The sequence below is a fragment of the Dipteris shenzhenensis genome, chromosome 9 (assembly GCF_047967505.1).
Source record: "Dipteris shenzhenensis isolate YYH24624 ecotype China chromosome 9, Dip_SZ_1.0, whole genome shotgun sequence".
NCBI lineage: Eukaryota > Viridiplantae > Streptophyta > Polypodiopsida > Gleicheniales > Dipteridaceae > Dipteris > Dipteris shenzhenensis.
In genome coordinates this window covers 54,945,047-54,958,738 of record NC_141604.1, presented here as the reverse complement: position 1 = coordinate 54,958,738, position 13,692 = coordinate 54,945,047, and positions in this window count along the sequence as shown.

Below are 13,692 nucleotides of genomic sequence, written 5' to 3'. Positions count from 1 at the left end.
AGAGGAAGGGAGCTAGTGGGCAACCCTGGCGGACCGAGCGAGAGAGAGGAAAGGCCTCGCCTGTGTGTCCTCCGATAATCATCTGACTAAAGCTCCCTCCGTATAGCGCTGAAACTCCTCTGACCCATCTTTCTGAGAAACCCAATCTCCTCATAGTGCCCTACAGGAAAGACCACTCCACCCTGTCATAGGTCTTCTCAAAGTCCAAGAGAAGGATGGCCAATGGCTGTGACTCCTCTCTGGACCAATCCACTACCTCCCAGAATGTGAAGATGTTGCCCAGGATGCTACTCTCCTAGATAGACCCAGTCTGTGTCATGGATGATGTCGGTAAGATGAGGTCGTAACTGCAAACTCAAGACCTTGGCGAGGATCTTGTATGCAATATCAAGCAGAGTGATCGGCCTCCACTATCGGATATCTGACCTATCTCCCCCTTTCAAGATCAAATAGATCCACCCCCTGCACAAGGACCGAGGGAGAAGGCCTGTGTCGAAAATCTCCTGGCAAGCTAAACGAAAAGGGGTGGAGATAATCTCCCAGAAGTTCCGGAAGAAGACCGGAGTCAAAGCCATCCTCCCCCGGGCACTTCTGGATCGGGAGAGCCTTGAGGGCTTCCCAGAGCTCCTCATCTGTGAAAGGCTCCTCAAGTCTACTGCATAAGTCCCACGACACTACTGTCGGAATGTGATCCCAAACTAGCTCTCGAGCCACAAGACCAGCTGGGGTCATCCTCTCTCTCTGAAAGAGCTGCTTATAAAATCCAGTGGTCATGTCAAGAATCTCCTGCGGGTCAATGTGCATGATGCCCTGCGAGTCTCGGAGATGTTGTAGCTGTGCGCCTGTCGATCGGGGCCAGATGGTCTGAAAGAACAACTTCGTCATCCTGTCCCCCTGCTGTACCCATCGGGCCCGGGAGGAATGGTAGGAGAACTCAGCCCGCTCCAGCTCCGTGTCCTGAAGCTCGAGACGAGCGCTCTCCAATCTGTCACTCAGCCACTGTCACTCAGCCACTGAGAAACTGGGTCCTGCTCCCTGAGCCTCTCGATGGAGGCGAGGTCTCTCCTCAAAGCCCGCTCGCGCTCTTGAAGGGTCCTCCTTTGCCTAAGGGCGTGAGCCTACAACTCCACACTGCTTCTCTAAATCGCATCGGCCACCCACGCAGCCCAGCCCTCACTCGGTGCCATATCTGAGTGCTCCCAGATCTCTGCCACAACCTGCTGAATCTCCTCGTCTTGCAAGAGATCCTTTGGAATGCAGACGTCCTTCTAGAGGAGACCTCGGCTGGGCTGATCCAAGTGAAGTACCACTGGAGAGTGGTTGGACATCGTGGTACCTACCCGAATCCCGGTAGATCCGCCTCTATGTAATGCCCAATCCCCAACATGGAAGCGGTCTAATCTCTCGAGCAATCCATCGTGTCTCCTCTGTCCAAAGGAGAAGAGAAGGCTGCCAAGAGTCCTGCTGAACTCTGGCTCTCTCCACAAGTCTCTGCCACTGATCATGAAAAAGAACTACTCTCAGGTACTGCGCTCTGTTGTTGGCATCTCAGAGAACGAGGCGTCGCCCTACTTGTCTTCCCCAAACTCCAGGTTGTTGAAGTCCCCTCCAACAATCCAGGAGTCAATATCCAGAAGACACTCTGACAGCCTCCTCCAAAAGGCCGGGCGGTGATGTCTGCATGCTGGGTCATCCACGTTTAGAGGCCTTTGTACTTGCTTTTTGATAACTTCACTGTAAGTGTTTGAGTTTGATTTTCTACCTTCCTTGAAATCTTATTTTCAAAAAAATTTTAGTGGGGAAGTGTGCCTTAACTAGGGCTAGGGAAGTCTCCAACTGCAAGGGCTTGGGAAATGGTCGCCTACAGAGGGAGAACTTGTTGGGTGGAATGGACAACAGAAGCAACAGGAGACGAAGGCAAGAAGCAAAGCGTGCTCCTGAAGTTGTATTGCTAAAGTTATGAAGAATACAAAAGATACACCTAATATGATGAAACCCTAACTGGGTGTCATACATGTACTAGGTGTCCCAACTGGAACTAGTACTAAGTGTACCATAGGTCCTAACTGATAATATCTAGGCCTACAAGGCACATACCAAGGAATGAGTGACACCTATGGATAGCCCATAGAGTGGCCTACAAACCCCCCTCGACGGTATGGGCTGAAGTATCCTGGAAATGTCTCAAGATACCTGAAAGACTAGGTCATGGTTGCACAAATTCATCCAATGTGGATATAGCAACCTATGACTGTATAGAGAAGGCAGATCACGTAACAAAAGGGACCAAGTGTAAAGCTTGTCGAAAAGCTTCAAACTTAGGCCATGGAAGAGCCTTAGTGAATAGATCCGCCAAGTTGTCCTCAGTGGGAACATAAGACAACTTGATGTCACCATCTGACCATCTCTCTCTGACATAATGATAATGAACCTCAATGTGCTTTGTGCGAGCATGAAACACTGGATTTCGTGCTATGGCCAAAGCACTCTGACTGTCAGTATGGATGACGGTAGGAGCTGTCTGACCAACCAGAAGATCTGCAAGTAATTTCCGTAGCCAAACACACTCTACTGTAGCTGTGAAAGCTGCTCTGTACTCAGCTTCACAACTAGATGTGGCAACTGTAGCCTGCTTCTTGCTGAACCATGAGATGCATGAAGAACCAAGCATAAAACAATTGCCACTGTGGGATCTGCGTGTATCCTGGCAACCAGCCCAATCACTATCAGTGAACCCATGCATGATAAGTGAAGTATCAGCCCTGTAGAGAAGGCCCAAGTATTGTGTGCCTTTGATGTACCTGAAGACACGTTTCACTGCATGCCAATGGTGATGAGTGGGACTGTGCATGCTCAACTGAGAAACCACATACTGCAAGTCTGGCCGAGTATGGCATAGATAAAGCAAACAACCAACTGCTTGCTGATAGGAGGTAGCATCACATGGACCACTGCCATCTTCAGCAGAGAAATGAAAACCAGTCTCTAATGGGGTGGAGACAGGCTTACAATCCTCCATCTGAAATCTATGTAGAAGCTGCCCAATGTACTTCGATTGTGACATCACAATTCCCCCCTCAGATCGAGCAAATTGAATGCCCAAATAGTAGTGCAACTGGCCAAGATCAGTCATGGAAAAAGACTGCTGTAATTCCCGCTTGAAATCTGCAATTTTCTCGGGATGTGGCCCAATGAGAATCATATCATCCACATAGAGGATCAAAATCAGCAAATCTGCCCCCCTCTTGCGGATATATAAAGTCACTTCTGTAGGACTATTCTGAAAGCCTAGGCTGAGCAAATGAGTGTGTATCCTGTCATACCAAGCCCTAGGTGCCTGCTTCAATCCATATAAGGCTTTCTTAAGCCGGCATACCTTGCGTTCAGACCCTTCAACCTCAAAGCCTGGAGGTTGAGCAACATAGACTTCCTCTGCCAAAAAACCATTGAGAAATGCTGTCTTTATATCCAATTGATGCACCTCCCAATTATTATGGGCAGCCAGGGCAATAACACATCTAATGGTAGTGATGCGTGAAGTGGGAGCAAAGGTCTCTTCATAATCAATGCCCTCTTTTTGAGCATAGCCTTTGGCCACAAGACGGGCTTTGTACCTGTCAACTGAACCATCAGCTTTTCTTTTGACCTTGTATACCCACTTAGTCCCTACTGCATGTTTGCCTGCAGGCAAGTCACATAACTCCCATGTTTTGTTTGCATGAATGGAGTCCAATTCATCCTGCATGGCTTTCATCCACAATTCATTTGAGAAGGCATCTTTGTGACAAACAGGCTCCTCATCAAATGCGATAGCAATCAATGCATGAGCAACCGAGTTTGCCAAATCTCTTTTGGCTGCAGCTCTCGTACGGGCCTGCAAAGGAGCATCAAGTTTGTTGTCCTTCAAAGTTTCAAAGAGCCATCTAGGTGCTCTTTTGGGCTGTCTAATATCAGCCAATTCTTGCTCTACTGCCTCTGCCACAATGTCCTCAGTAGCACGTGGCATCTGTGTCAAAACATGTGGCTGTCCGGACTGTGTAGTAGGCTGTAAATGAGCATTAGGTGGAGGAGAATAACCCTGTGGTGCATCATCTGAGGCATCAGATCCAAGCAATGGCACAAGACTATCAAAAATATCTGAGACACCAAGTGTAGACTGCACTTTGCAGTCCCGCAAGGGCATGGAGGATGTCTCATCAAAGATGACATCTCTACTGACAATTACCCTCCTGGTGGAAGGCTCATAAAGTCTATAACCCTTACTCTCTGCACTGTATCCCAAAAATATACATTTTATAGCCTTATCATCCAGCTTTGTCCGCCTTTGTGAAGGCACATGTGCATAGGCCAAACACCCAAAAGTACGCATGTGAGAAATGGTTGGCTTGTGTCCTTTCCAAGCCTCATAGGGTGTGATTGTTTTCAATGCTTTGGTGGGGCTCCTGTTGAGCACATAATTGGCACACATCACTGCATCCAGCCAAAACATATTGGGCAAATTCTTTCCCTTAAGCATACACCTGGCCATTTCCATAACTGTCCTATTCTTTCTCTCAGCAACTCCATTTTGCTGAGGAGTGTAAGGCACTGTACACTCATGATGAATACCACGGGATTTCATGTAAGCATTAAATTCCTCTGACATATATTCACCACCTCTGTCTGATCTCAAATGTGCAATCTTCAAGCCTGAATCATTTTCAGCCAAGGCAATGAAATGCTTGAAGCAGGTAAGCACCTCTGACTTGGACTTCAATGCAAAGATCCAAGTATACCTGGTAAAGTCATCAATAAATGTCACAAAATAATAGAAACCTCCAATGGAAGCAGCCCGCATAGGACCACATACATCACTGTGAATCAAGAATAGCTTGCGTGATGCACCAACGCTACCATCCTTAGGTATGACAAAGCGGTGCATCTTGCCAAGCAAGCAAGCTTCACATACATGCTTATGAGGAATCTGCATCTGTGGCATATCTTCAACCATTTTAGGCAACTTTACCATAGCATTAAAGTTAAGATGCCCAAACCTCTCATGCCACAAGTAAGTATCAGGCAAAACATCTGCATCAACTGCATGAGCATCATGAGCTGAACTGTCATTGCATCTATCATATGCATCCAAGCTGTACAAGCCCCCCTGAAGAGTACCAGTCAATACAATAGCATCGGCATGACTCAAGTCATAGACTGCACACCTATGCCCATCAAAGACAATCCGAAATCCACATGTAGCTATGGCTGAAATAGAAATCAGATTTTTCCGTATGCCTGGTACATACAAGACATTCTCCAGAGTGACAACACTACCTGTAACTGATGTAACAGCCACTTGCCCAATACCCTTAACAATATAAGATGCATTGTTGGCACATGTCACGGAACCCCCCTTTGGGGCATCAGCAAGAGAAGTAAACAAAGTTTTACAGGAGGTAATGTGCTTAGAAGCACCACTGTCAAAGAACCATGTAGAGGCTGAAACTGCCATACAAGCATGTGAACCTGTATCATGCACTGGAGGATTGTAATGGCATTGAACAATGAAGCCCCAATTCTGATCCCTGGCATAATTAGCTTGCTCATTAGCATGCTCATGTGTATTTGCATCAGTGCCAGAGGTAGTTGTGACTGAAAGTCCAGCTTCTTTCTTCTTCTTTTCAGAAGCAATCCTCTTCCTACATTCAGCAATTTCATGGCCCGGCTTCCTGCAATAATTGCACCTCTTTTTCTTCTTCTGATCACCCTGAGAGGATGAAGTAGAAGGCTGATTATTTGCTGTATTATTAGGGACAGATTTTTGAAATCTTCCCTTATTCCGATCATTGGCTGCAAATGCTTGATCTGAGTGCATACTGGCATTCCGATTCACACGGCTCTGCTCCTCCTGCAGTAAAAGTGCAACCAATTGATCAAAGGAATAGTAGTTGGCATTGCCCATGGCAACCAACCTCAAGGTAGTGGCAAAACCTTGGTAAGAGTCAGGCAACCCATCCAATGTGCCTGATACAAGTTGTGAGTCAGGGATGTCCTCATCAATATTAGCCAATTGCTCCTTTAAATCTTGGATAGCTGTAAGATATGCATCCATGTTATCACCCTCATTCAAACGAGTATCCTTCAGCTGCTTGCGAAGATAGGCAACACGGGCCTCATTGCGTACCTGATACAAAGAAGCAAGCTTATCCCAAGAGTCCTTAGCAGTAGTGCATGATCTGATATGAGGAACAATACTTCTTTTGATGGATAGAGCAATAAATGCCTGTGCTTTAGCATCACGGCCATCCCACTGTATCATCTCCTGAGTAGGAGGAGCAAAGGCATCACGAGAAGTACCAGTGGATGTAACATCACTGGAAGAAGGTGTGGCCTGCCTGACGGGCCTAGGCTCATTGCCAGACACTAGATTCCACAAGTTCTTGGACACCAAGACATGCTTCATCATGAATGACCACATAGGGTAGTTAACCCCATCAAGCTTATCATCAGCACCGAAGGCCCCAAAGAAATCATCTTTGCCACTAGCCATTATGCAGTCAAATGCACAAGAATGACAAAAGCAAAGAGCAGGAGCCTAGCTCTCAACTGAGAATATCAGTGACTGAATGCGTAAGCCTCAAGGCTTTTCAAAGCATAAACCAACTGTATGACCAACTGAAATCTGCCAGTAATATTTGAATGTACCAGGCAAAATTGAAATTGAATGTAGGAATTTCCGTCAACCAGTTGACCGGTCAACCCTAAAAGTCAACGCTGGTCAAACACACAGTAAATCAGCTTTGACCAACTCTCCACCAGTAGATGTATGTCTGCAACAGCAAATACTACTGCTGTAACTACAAAACCACTCAAAAAACAAGCTGTTTTGACCAAAACCGGGGCAGTTTTGACCAAAATGGTCGTAGTTTTGACCACGAATGTCAAAATCCAGCAAGACCAAGGCAGATGGAACTAGAAGAGAAGGACGACCAGATCTGTACCAAATTTGACCCAAAACAGTCTCCGAAACCCTAAAACCAGAAGTGGTTTTTGCAAAACCGGAGGTGGTTTTGCAGCAGAAAAGTGATTTTGACCTGATTTTTGCACCAAGTAGGGGCGTCCTGACTTGTAGAACACAGCTATGCCAAAAAGTTTGCACTTTGTCAAAGCCGTTGTGTGCAAGAAGTGGTTTTCTGACGCAGCAGGTGGTTTTGACAGAAAACAGGCGGTTTTGGCCCAAATGAAGGCTGAATCAGCTTGAATGGAGTCCTCCTAGGTTGAAGAAGTAGCAAGAAGGATGGGAGATCAGATTTGAAGCACTTTCCCGCGACGAAACTTCGAGCAATGGCTGGAAACTCCAGAAAATGGCGATGGGAAGCCTCCTGGGAGTGATAACCAGCAAGAAGAGGACGCGGGAGGGGCAGATCTGAAGCAATGAAGTGATGGTAACCTGCTCTGATACCACTGTTGGGTGGAATGGACAACAGAAGCAACAGGAGACGAAGGCAAGAAGCAAAGCGTGCTCCTGAAGTTGTATTGCTAAAGTTATGAAGAATACAAAAGATACACCTAATATGATGAAACCCTAACTGGGTGTCATACATGTACTAGGTGTCCCAACTGGAACTAGTACTAAGTGTACCATAGGTCCTAACTGATAATATCTAGGCCTACAAGGCACATACCAAGGAATGAGTGACACCTATGGATAGCCCATAGAGTGGCCTACAGAACTAGCTCCAAAAATCAAGCAGAGAGGAGGCAAATGAGAGAGAAGGTGGAGAGTGAGAAAGAAGATGATGATGTGGCATCTATAAGGATCTAGGAGGCTCAAGGAGGTCAAGGAGGCTCTAATACCACATGTTGGGGAGCAGGAGAGAAAAGATGCATCATTGGCAAGAGGAAGTGCGAACACAAATGAGACAAAAGAGTGTGTTCCATGCATTTCAGAGGGAAGGCTCTCTTTTATAGAATGAGAGATAGGGTGGCCTAAATCATAGGCACCTCTCCTACATCAAAGGAGATAACTCCTACATCATAGGCACCTCCCCAAGTGGGGGCCTTGTACTGCATCACCACCTGTGTCATGGTCCATAGCACTACGTGTGCTTCTCTACACACACACTTTTTTTTTTAATGAGAAGAAATATTTATTGCTGTAAAATAATTACATAAATAGTTACTTCACAAGCAGAGTAACTACTACTCAACTGAAAATCTCAGTATAAGCTATATATACATCATGATCAATCAAATCAGTTTGAAAGCAATCATAAAACGATTGCCATAGAGATCGTTTGAAAAAAACAAAAGATGGAAAAGTAGGATCACCAAAGACTCTATGATTTCTATCCATCCATGGAGTCCACAGTGCCCCGTAGCGCACCCAAACAAAAAATAAATCAAAACCCTGTCTAGCTGGATGAAAACCAAATAATCAGAAGAACCTCCAAAAGTAACAGTAGGAAATCTCGCTCGAAGCCCCTGTCGCATGAGAGCAAGGAAATCACAAGTGTGTGGACAGTGCCAAAAGATGTGAAGCACACCTTCAGCAGAATGTAGACATCTGTGGCAAATAGCCTGAGCAACATGTCTATGCGCGAGTAACTGCCCAGATGGAAAATGCCGACTAGGACTCGCCAAAGGAAAAGCTGTTGCCGAAGAGGGACTTTATAATGCCAAAGGAGACACAGCCGCTTTCTCCACCACTTTAGTGGGCGATCCATATGCCAAACAAAATTTGCTCTGTCAAAAATCCAAGGCGGAAGTAACAACACTTTATACAGAGAAGGCACTGTGATATGTGAGAGCTTCAAAGGACGGGCTGAAGAGGAAGAAGAATGTAGAGTCCAATCCTCAAGTTTTTAGAAAGAGCTTGCATAATCATGGAGAGATCGCTCTGAGTTTTTTTCGGGGTAAAGAAAGAATCATCAGCATATGCTTGAGCGATCATGCTACGGCTGCCTGGAATTTCCAATCCGTGCAACATGCCAGTGTCCAAAAGATGGTCCATATATTGAAGCATTGGATGAGTGGCTATGGCAAATAGTAAAGCATTGAGGGGACATCCTTGCCGAACAGAACAACCAAGAGTCCAGGTTGTAGAAATATCCCCTGAAAGTATGCAGGCAGCTTTACTATCTTGATATAGCCAATTGATAACTTGCTGCATTTTTGTGCCAAATCCCAAGGCCTGCATAGTTGATGAAATAAAGTCCCACTTAACAGTATCAAAAGCTTTGGCAATATCAACTTGCAATAGCAAAACATCCTACTGCATATATTTGGAATATTCGATTCCAACATAAGCATTAGCAATGTTATCTGTGATATGCCTACGAGGAACAAAACCATATTGCGCAGAATGCAACCCATCATGTAAATAGCCTTTAAGCTGATCAACAATCATTTTGGTAATAAATTTGTAAATGACTGACATAAGCGTGATAGGTCTCCAATCAGCCAAAGATTCACAAATTTGCTTTTTTGGAAGGAGTTTAACAAGACCTCTCTTCCATGTGTCAGGCATTTTCTGATTTTGCTAAGCAGAGTTCACCATATGCAGCAATGTATAGAAGAGAGAGAGAGAGAGAGAGAGAGAGAAAGAAAGAAGAAAGAAAGAAATTTTATTAAAGGTCCATGGAAGGCCATACATGGCCTATGAGACACATTCAAAAGAGAGAGAGAGAGAGAGAGAGAGAGAGAGAGAGGGAGAACAAGTGAATACATGGCCTATGGCAATGTATAGAAGAGAGAGAGAGAGAGAGAGAGAGAGAGAGAGAGAGAGAGGGAGAACAAGTGAATACATTCAAAAGGCCTACCCTGGAAGCTGAGAGAGAGAAGAAGAAGAAGAAGAAGAGAGAGAGAGAAAGGGGGAGAAAACAAGGTGAATGATCAAAATCATTCATGAGGCCTGCTAGAAAAAACTCAACTGTAAGACCATTCCATCCTGGAGATTTCCATCTACCACAGGATTTGATTGCATCTGACAATTCCCTCTCAGTAAAAGGTTCCTCCAATTCCAAAGCTTAAGTAGTGAAAATAATAGGAGAAACATGCTGCAAAAGTAAATTTCTTGCAGACAAAACCTACTACGAGGGAGGATCTGCAAAACCAAACTGCTGAGAGAAATGATGTACACAAACAGAAGCAAGCTGTGACCGTGATGTAGTCCATGAACCATCAGGTAGTAGCACCCTGCAAATGTTTGTTTTTAATCTCTTCTGATGCAGCCTTTATCTGTAAAAGCTCTTTGTCTTAATCTAGTCTCCCATTTAGCCAGTTTCTTGTGATCATTGATTTGAAGACAATGTTTATCTTGGCATAGTGTTGTTTGCACATGCAAGGACAAGGGACGAAGATGACTGAGTTCAGTGAGGTCTTGACAAGTCAATTTGGCCTGAGCAACAGTTTCCCTTAGAGTCTTCATGTAAGACTTGCCATAACCTCTAATTACAACTTGCATTTTGGAAACAAAAGAATCCCATGCATTATCAATATCAAAGTGGCTCTGAGAACACAGAGATTGATATGCTTCAGTAACCATTGCCTTGAAAACAACATGCTGCAAATAGCTATTGTTGACAATCAGGAGTCGCCTTTGAGGCAGTCTATCATCTGGCATATCATAAAAAGATAACCTCAACCATAACGGTGCATGATCTGAATGCACAAAGGCATAGTCAATCCACATTTTGCATGTAAAATCATCATTTTGTTGCGGAGCTACACTATATTAGTGATCCAGACGTGCCTGATAAGAAGCAAGGGCATTATGTTGGAAAGTGTATCCTGGTGACAAAGGCTGCAATTCCTTCCAAAGATCAACCAAATCAAGATGTATCAGTAATTGAGACCATGCATACCTTTCAGGGGTTAACATATGAGTATTTCCTGATGTATTTTCACCCTGTTGCGGAGCATTATTGAAATCCCCACATATGAAGGCATGATATCTCCATGGATATCGTTGCATGGCATCCCAAATTGCACTTCTATCCCGAGAAGATTGAGGTGCATAGACAGAAGCAAATTCAAACACCTCGCCTTGAATGATGCATTGAAGAATAATCCATCTGCCTTGATTGTCATTTAAAGCAATAACTGGAAGCTCATGCTTAATCCAAAAGACTACACCTGAGAACGATTGCTCCCTAGCATAGAAGATATCATAGCCGCAGTAATGACCTGTCTTTCCTGTATAGACATGTTGATTGTGTTCTTGTAATGCCACTATATCAGGCTGAAATCTATTGATATACAACCACACAGATTTCCATTTCCTACTGTCACACATCCCCTGAACATCAAGTGTAAAGCATTTGATATGAGCAGTCATATTTACAGATATTTATAGGAGAGAAACAGCTATGTACAGCAGCAACCTTCAGGATGTCAACCCTGCATTTCTACCTCAGGGTCAGAGGGCCTCTTCCCTTAGAAGAAACATCCGCCTGAGGAGTAGACAGCAAAGTAGCACCTCTTCTTCAGGGAAGAGGGTTCTGCTAGCTGCCACTGCAGCCCATGTGATCCCAATTCCTGAATTGACCTCTGGAGAGTTTCCACTAGAAGATGCACCATTCCAAGTGCGAGGGGGTAGAGGTCGTCGAACAGAAATAGCTTTTCTTGGACTTTGCCATCCATCAATTGGAGTTTTTGGTCCTTTTGCTGAGGTTTGAATAGTAGGAAGCGAAGGGGAAGAAGCAGTCCCATTTGAAACCACTGGAGCTTTGTCTTTATCCTGATTCACAAAAAGCTGTCTATTACCTTTATTTTATTCCCAATAGAGGCAAGAGCATCCTTATTGGACATCTGAACAGGCAAAGTGGCAGGAGGCATTTTATGCTGACTCATTGGACACTACGAAGCCATGTGCCCAAATTTTTTACATTCAAAGCAAGCCCCTGCAAATAATCCCCATTTCAATTTATAAAATACACTTCCCATGTCAACATTATTCACCGTGACTGAATAAGACTCTGGTGTGGGATTATCAGTATCCCAAAGAATGCAAAATCGATTAGAGTTGCCGTTAGGCCGCGGTGGGCAAACCACTTTGCCTAAAGTTGCTGCAATTTTAGGCAAGAGTGAAGCCATGCATTGCGAGAAGTCTAGAACTTCAACCCAGACCGGACATCTGTGTCGGATCAAACCTTGAAAATCCCTTGTGGGAGACCATGGCAAAACGTGCACCATTTGCTACCAAAAAAAAGTGGCGAATGTTCCAAAAGCATTTGCCTGTGAATCTCATCTACCATAATGACCTCAAAAAAACCTCTGGCTGCATAGTGTACCTTCCAAACAAACGAGCCAGCCAGTGTGCGGGTCAACCAGTTTCCTACCTCTGCAGCAAATACCATTCGACCTGGGAAAAATAAAATGACTGCATTTTTGGCATATTCTCTAACTGGATCCACAATTTCATCCACTTCAACCATGAGACCAACCGATGGAACAGAGTCTTTCCACTCTTTCCTTGTGTCTGCAAATCCTTCATGCATGACATCATAAACCAGTTGTGCTTCAAACGAATCATGCATGCTGACCCTCAGCTTGCTTTTGCTTTTTGCATTGAACCGATCGATCCTTTTGAAAAGTTTTTTCATAAGAGTATTCAGCCATGTCTTATGAAGAAGATGGAAACCAAAAAAGGGGGTACCTGTAAAGTGATAATAGAGAAAAAACAGTCCCAAAAAACAGCCCACAAAGAAGAAGAAAATAGTGTATTTGCAAGGAGAAGAAGGGGAAAGAGAGATTTAGGGATTTAGAGAGAAGAAAATACAAGTTCTGTAGAAGAAAAAGAGAAAAAAACCAGTAAAAGTTCCAAGATGAACTATATTTCAGAAAAAGAAGGGAGATTCTGGCGATGGAAGGAGTACATAGGAACCAGAAACCAAATAGGAGAGAAAGGGGAAGAGAGGGCCCTCAGAACCAGCGTATAGATGCAGGCCGTGAGCAAAACCCTGCACAAAAGTGACCCAGGAGGAGGAAATCAACTGGCAGCAGCAGCCTGAGCAGGGCGGGACAGGCCGTACAGGTCCGTACACCTGTACGAAAACTGTACGGAGCTATGGCAGGCTGTACGGCAGGTAATTAATGCCCCAAAACACCGTTTTTTGTACTTTGATATGGCGCAGCAGGTAGCTGAGCCAAACGGGCTTCTCTACACACACACACTCACACAATCATATGACTACTACCAGAGCAAGCCCTTGATCACACATATCCAAAAATGTGAGGCATTTTTATAATGTGTAAACCACTATGTTCAGGTTGTTCACGTTTATCATATATATCTGTTAGAATATGAAGTCAGTTTGGTGGTGTATGTGTGCTCTATATAAGAGTTGTACTTGTCTAGTGTCAAATCAATCAAGTATCAAGCTACAAGCTCTTTGGTCTACATGTGAGTACTCTCATTTTTGTTCATTGCTCTAGTCATTTCATTTCCATTTCATTATGTCTCTTTTTGAGTATCACTTCCTCTCTCCCTACCCTACCCTCTCTCTCTCCCTCTTTCCACCATGTTCCTTCATGTGGTATCAGAGCCTCCCTTCCTACCTTCCCCTTCTTCTTGCTCTATCTAGAGGATGAGAGAAGCCCGCAAATGGAAGCTCCCCTCTCCTCTAAGGTAGAGCCTCCCTTCCCTTAGCCTCTCCATGGTTCCTCGCCATCAAGTACTCTAGTGTCCTAGTGATTACTCCTAGTTGTCGT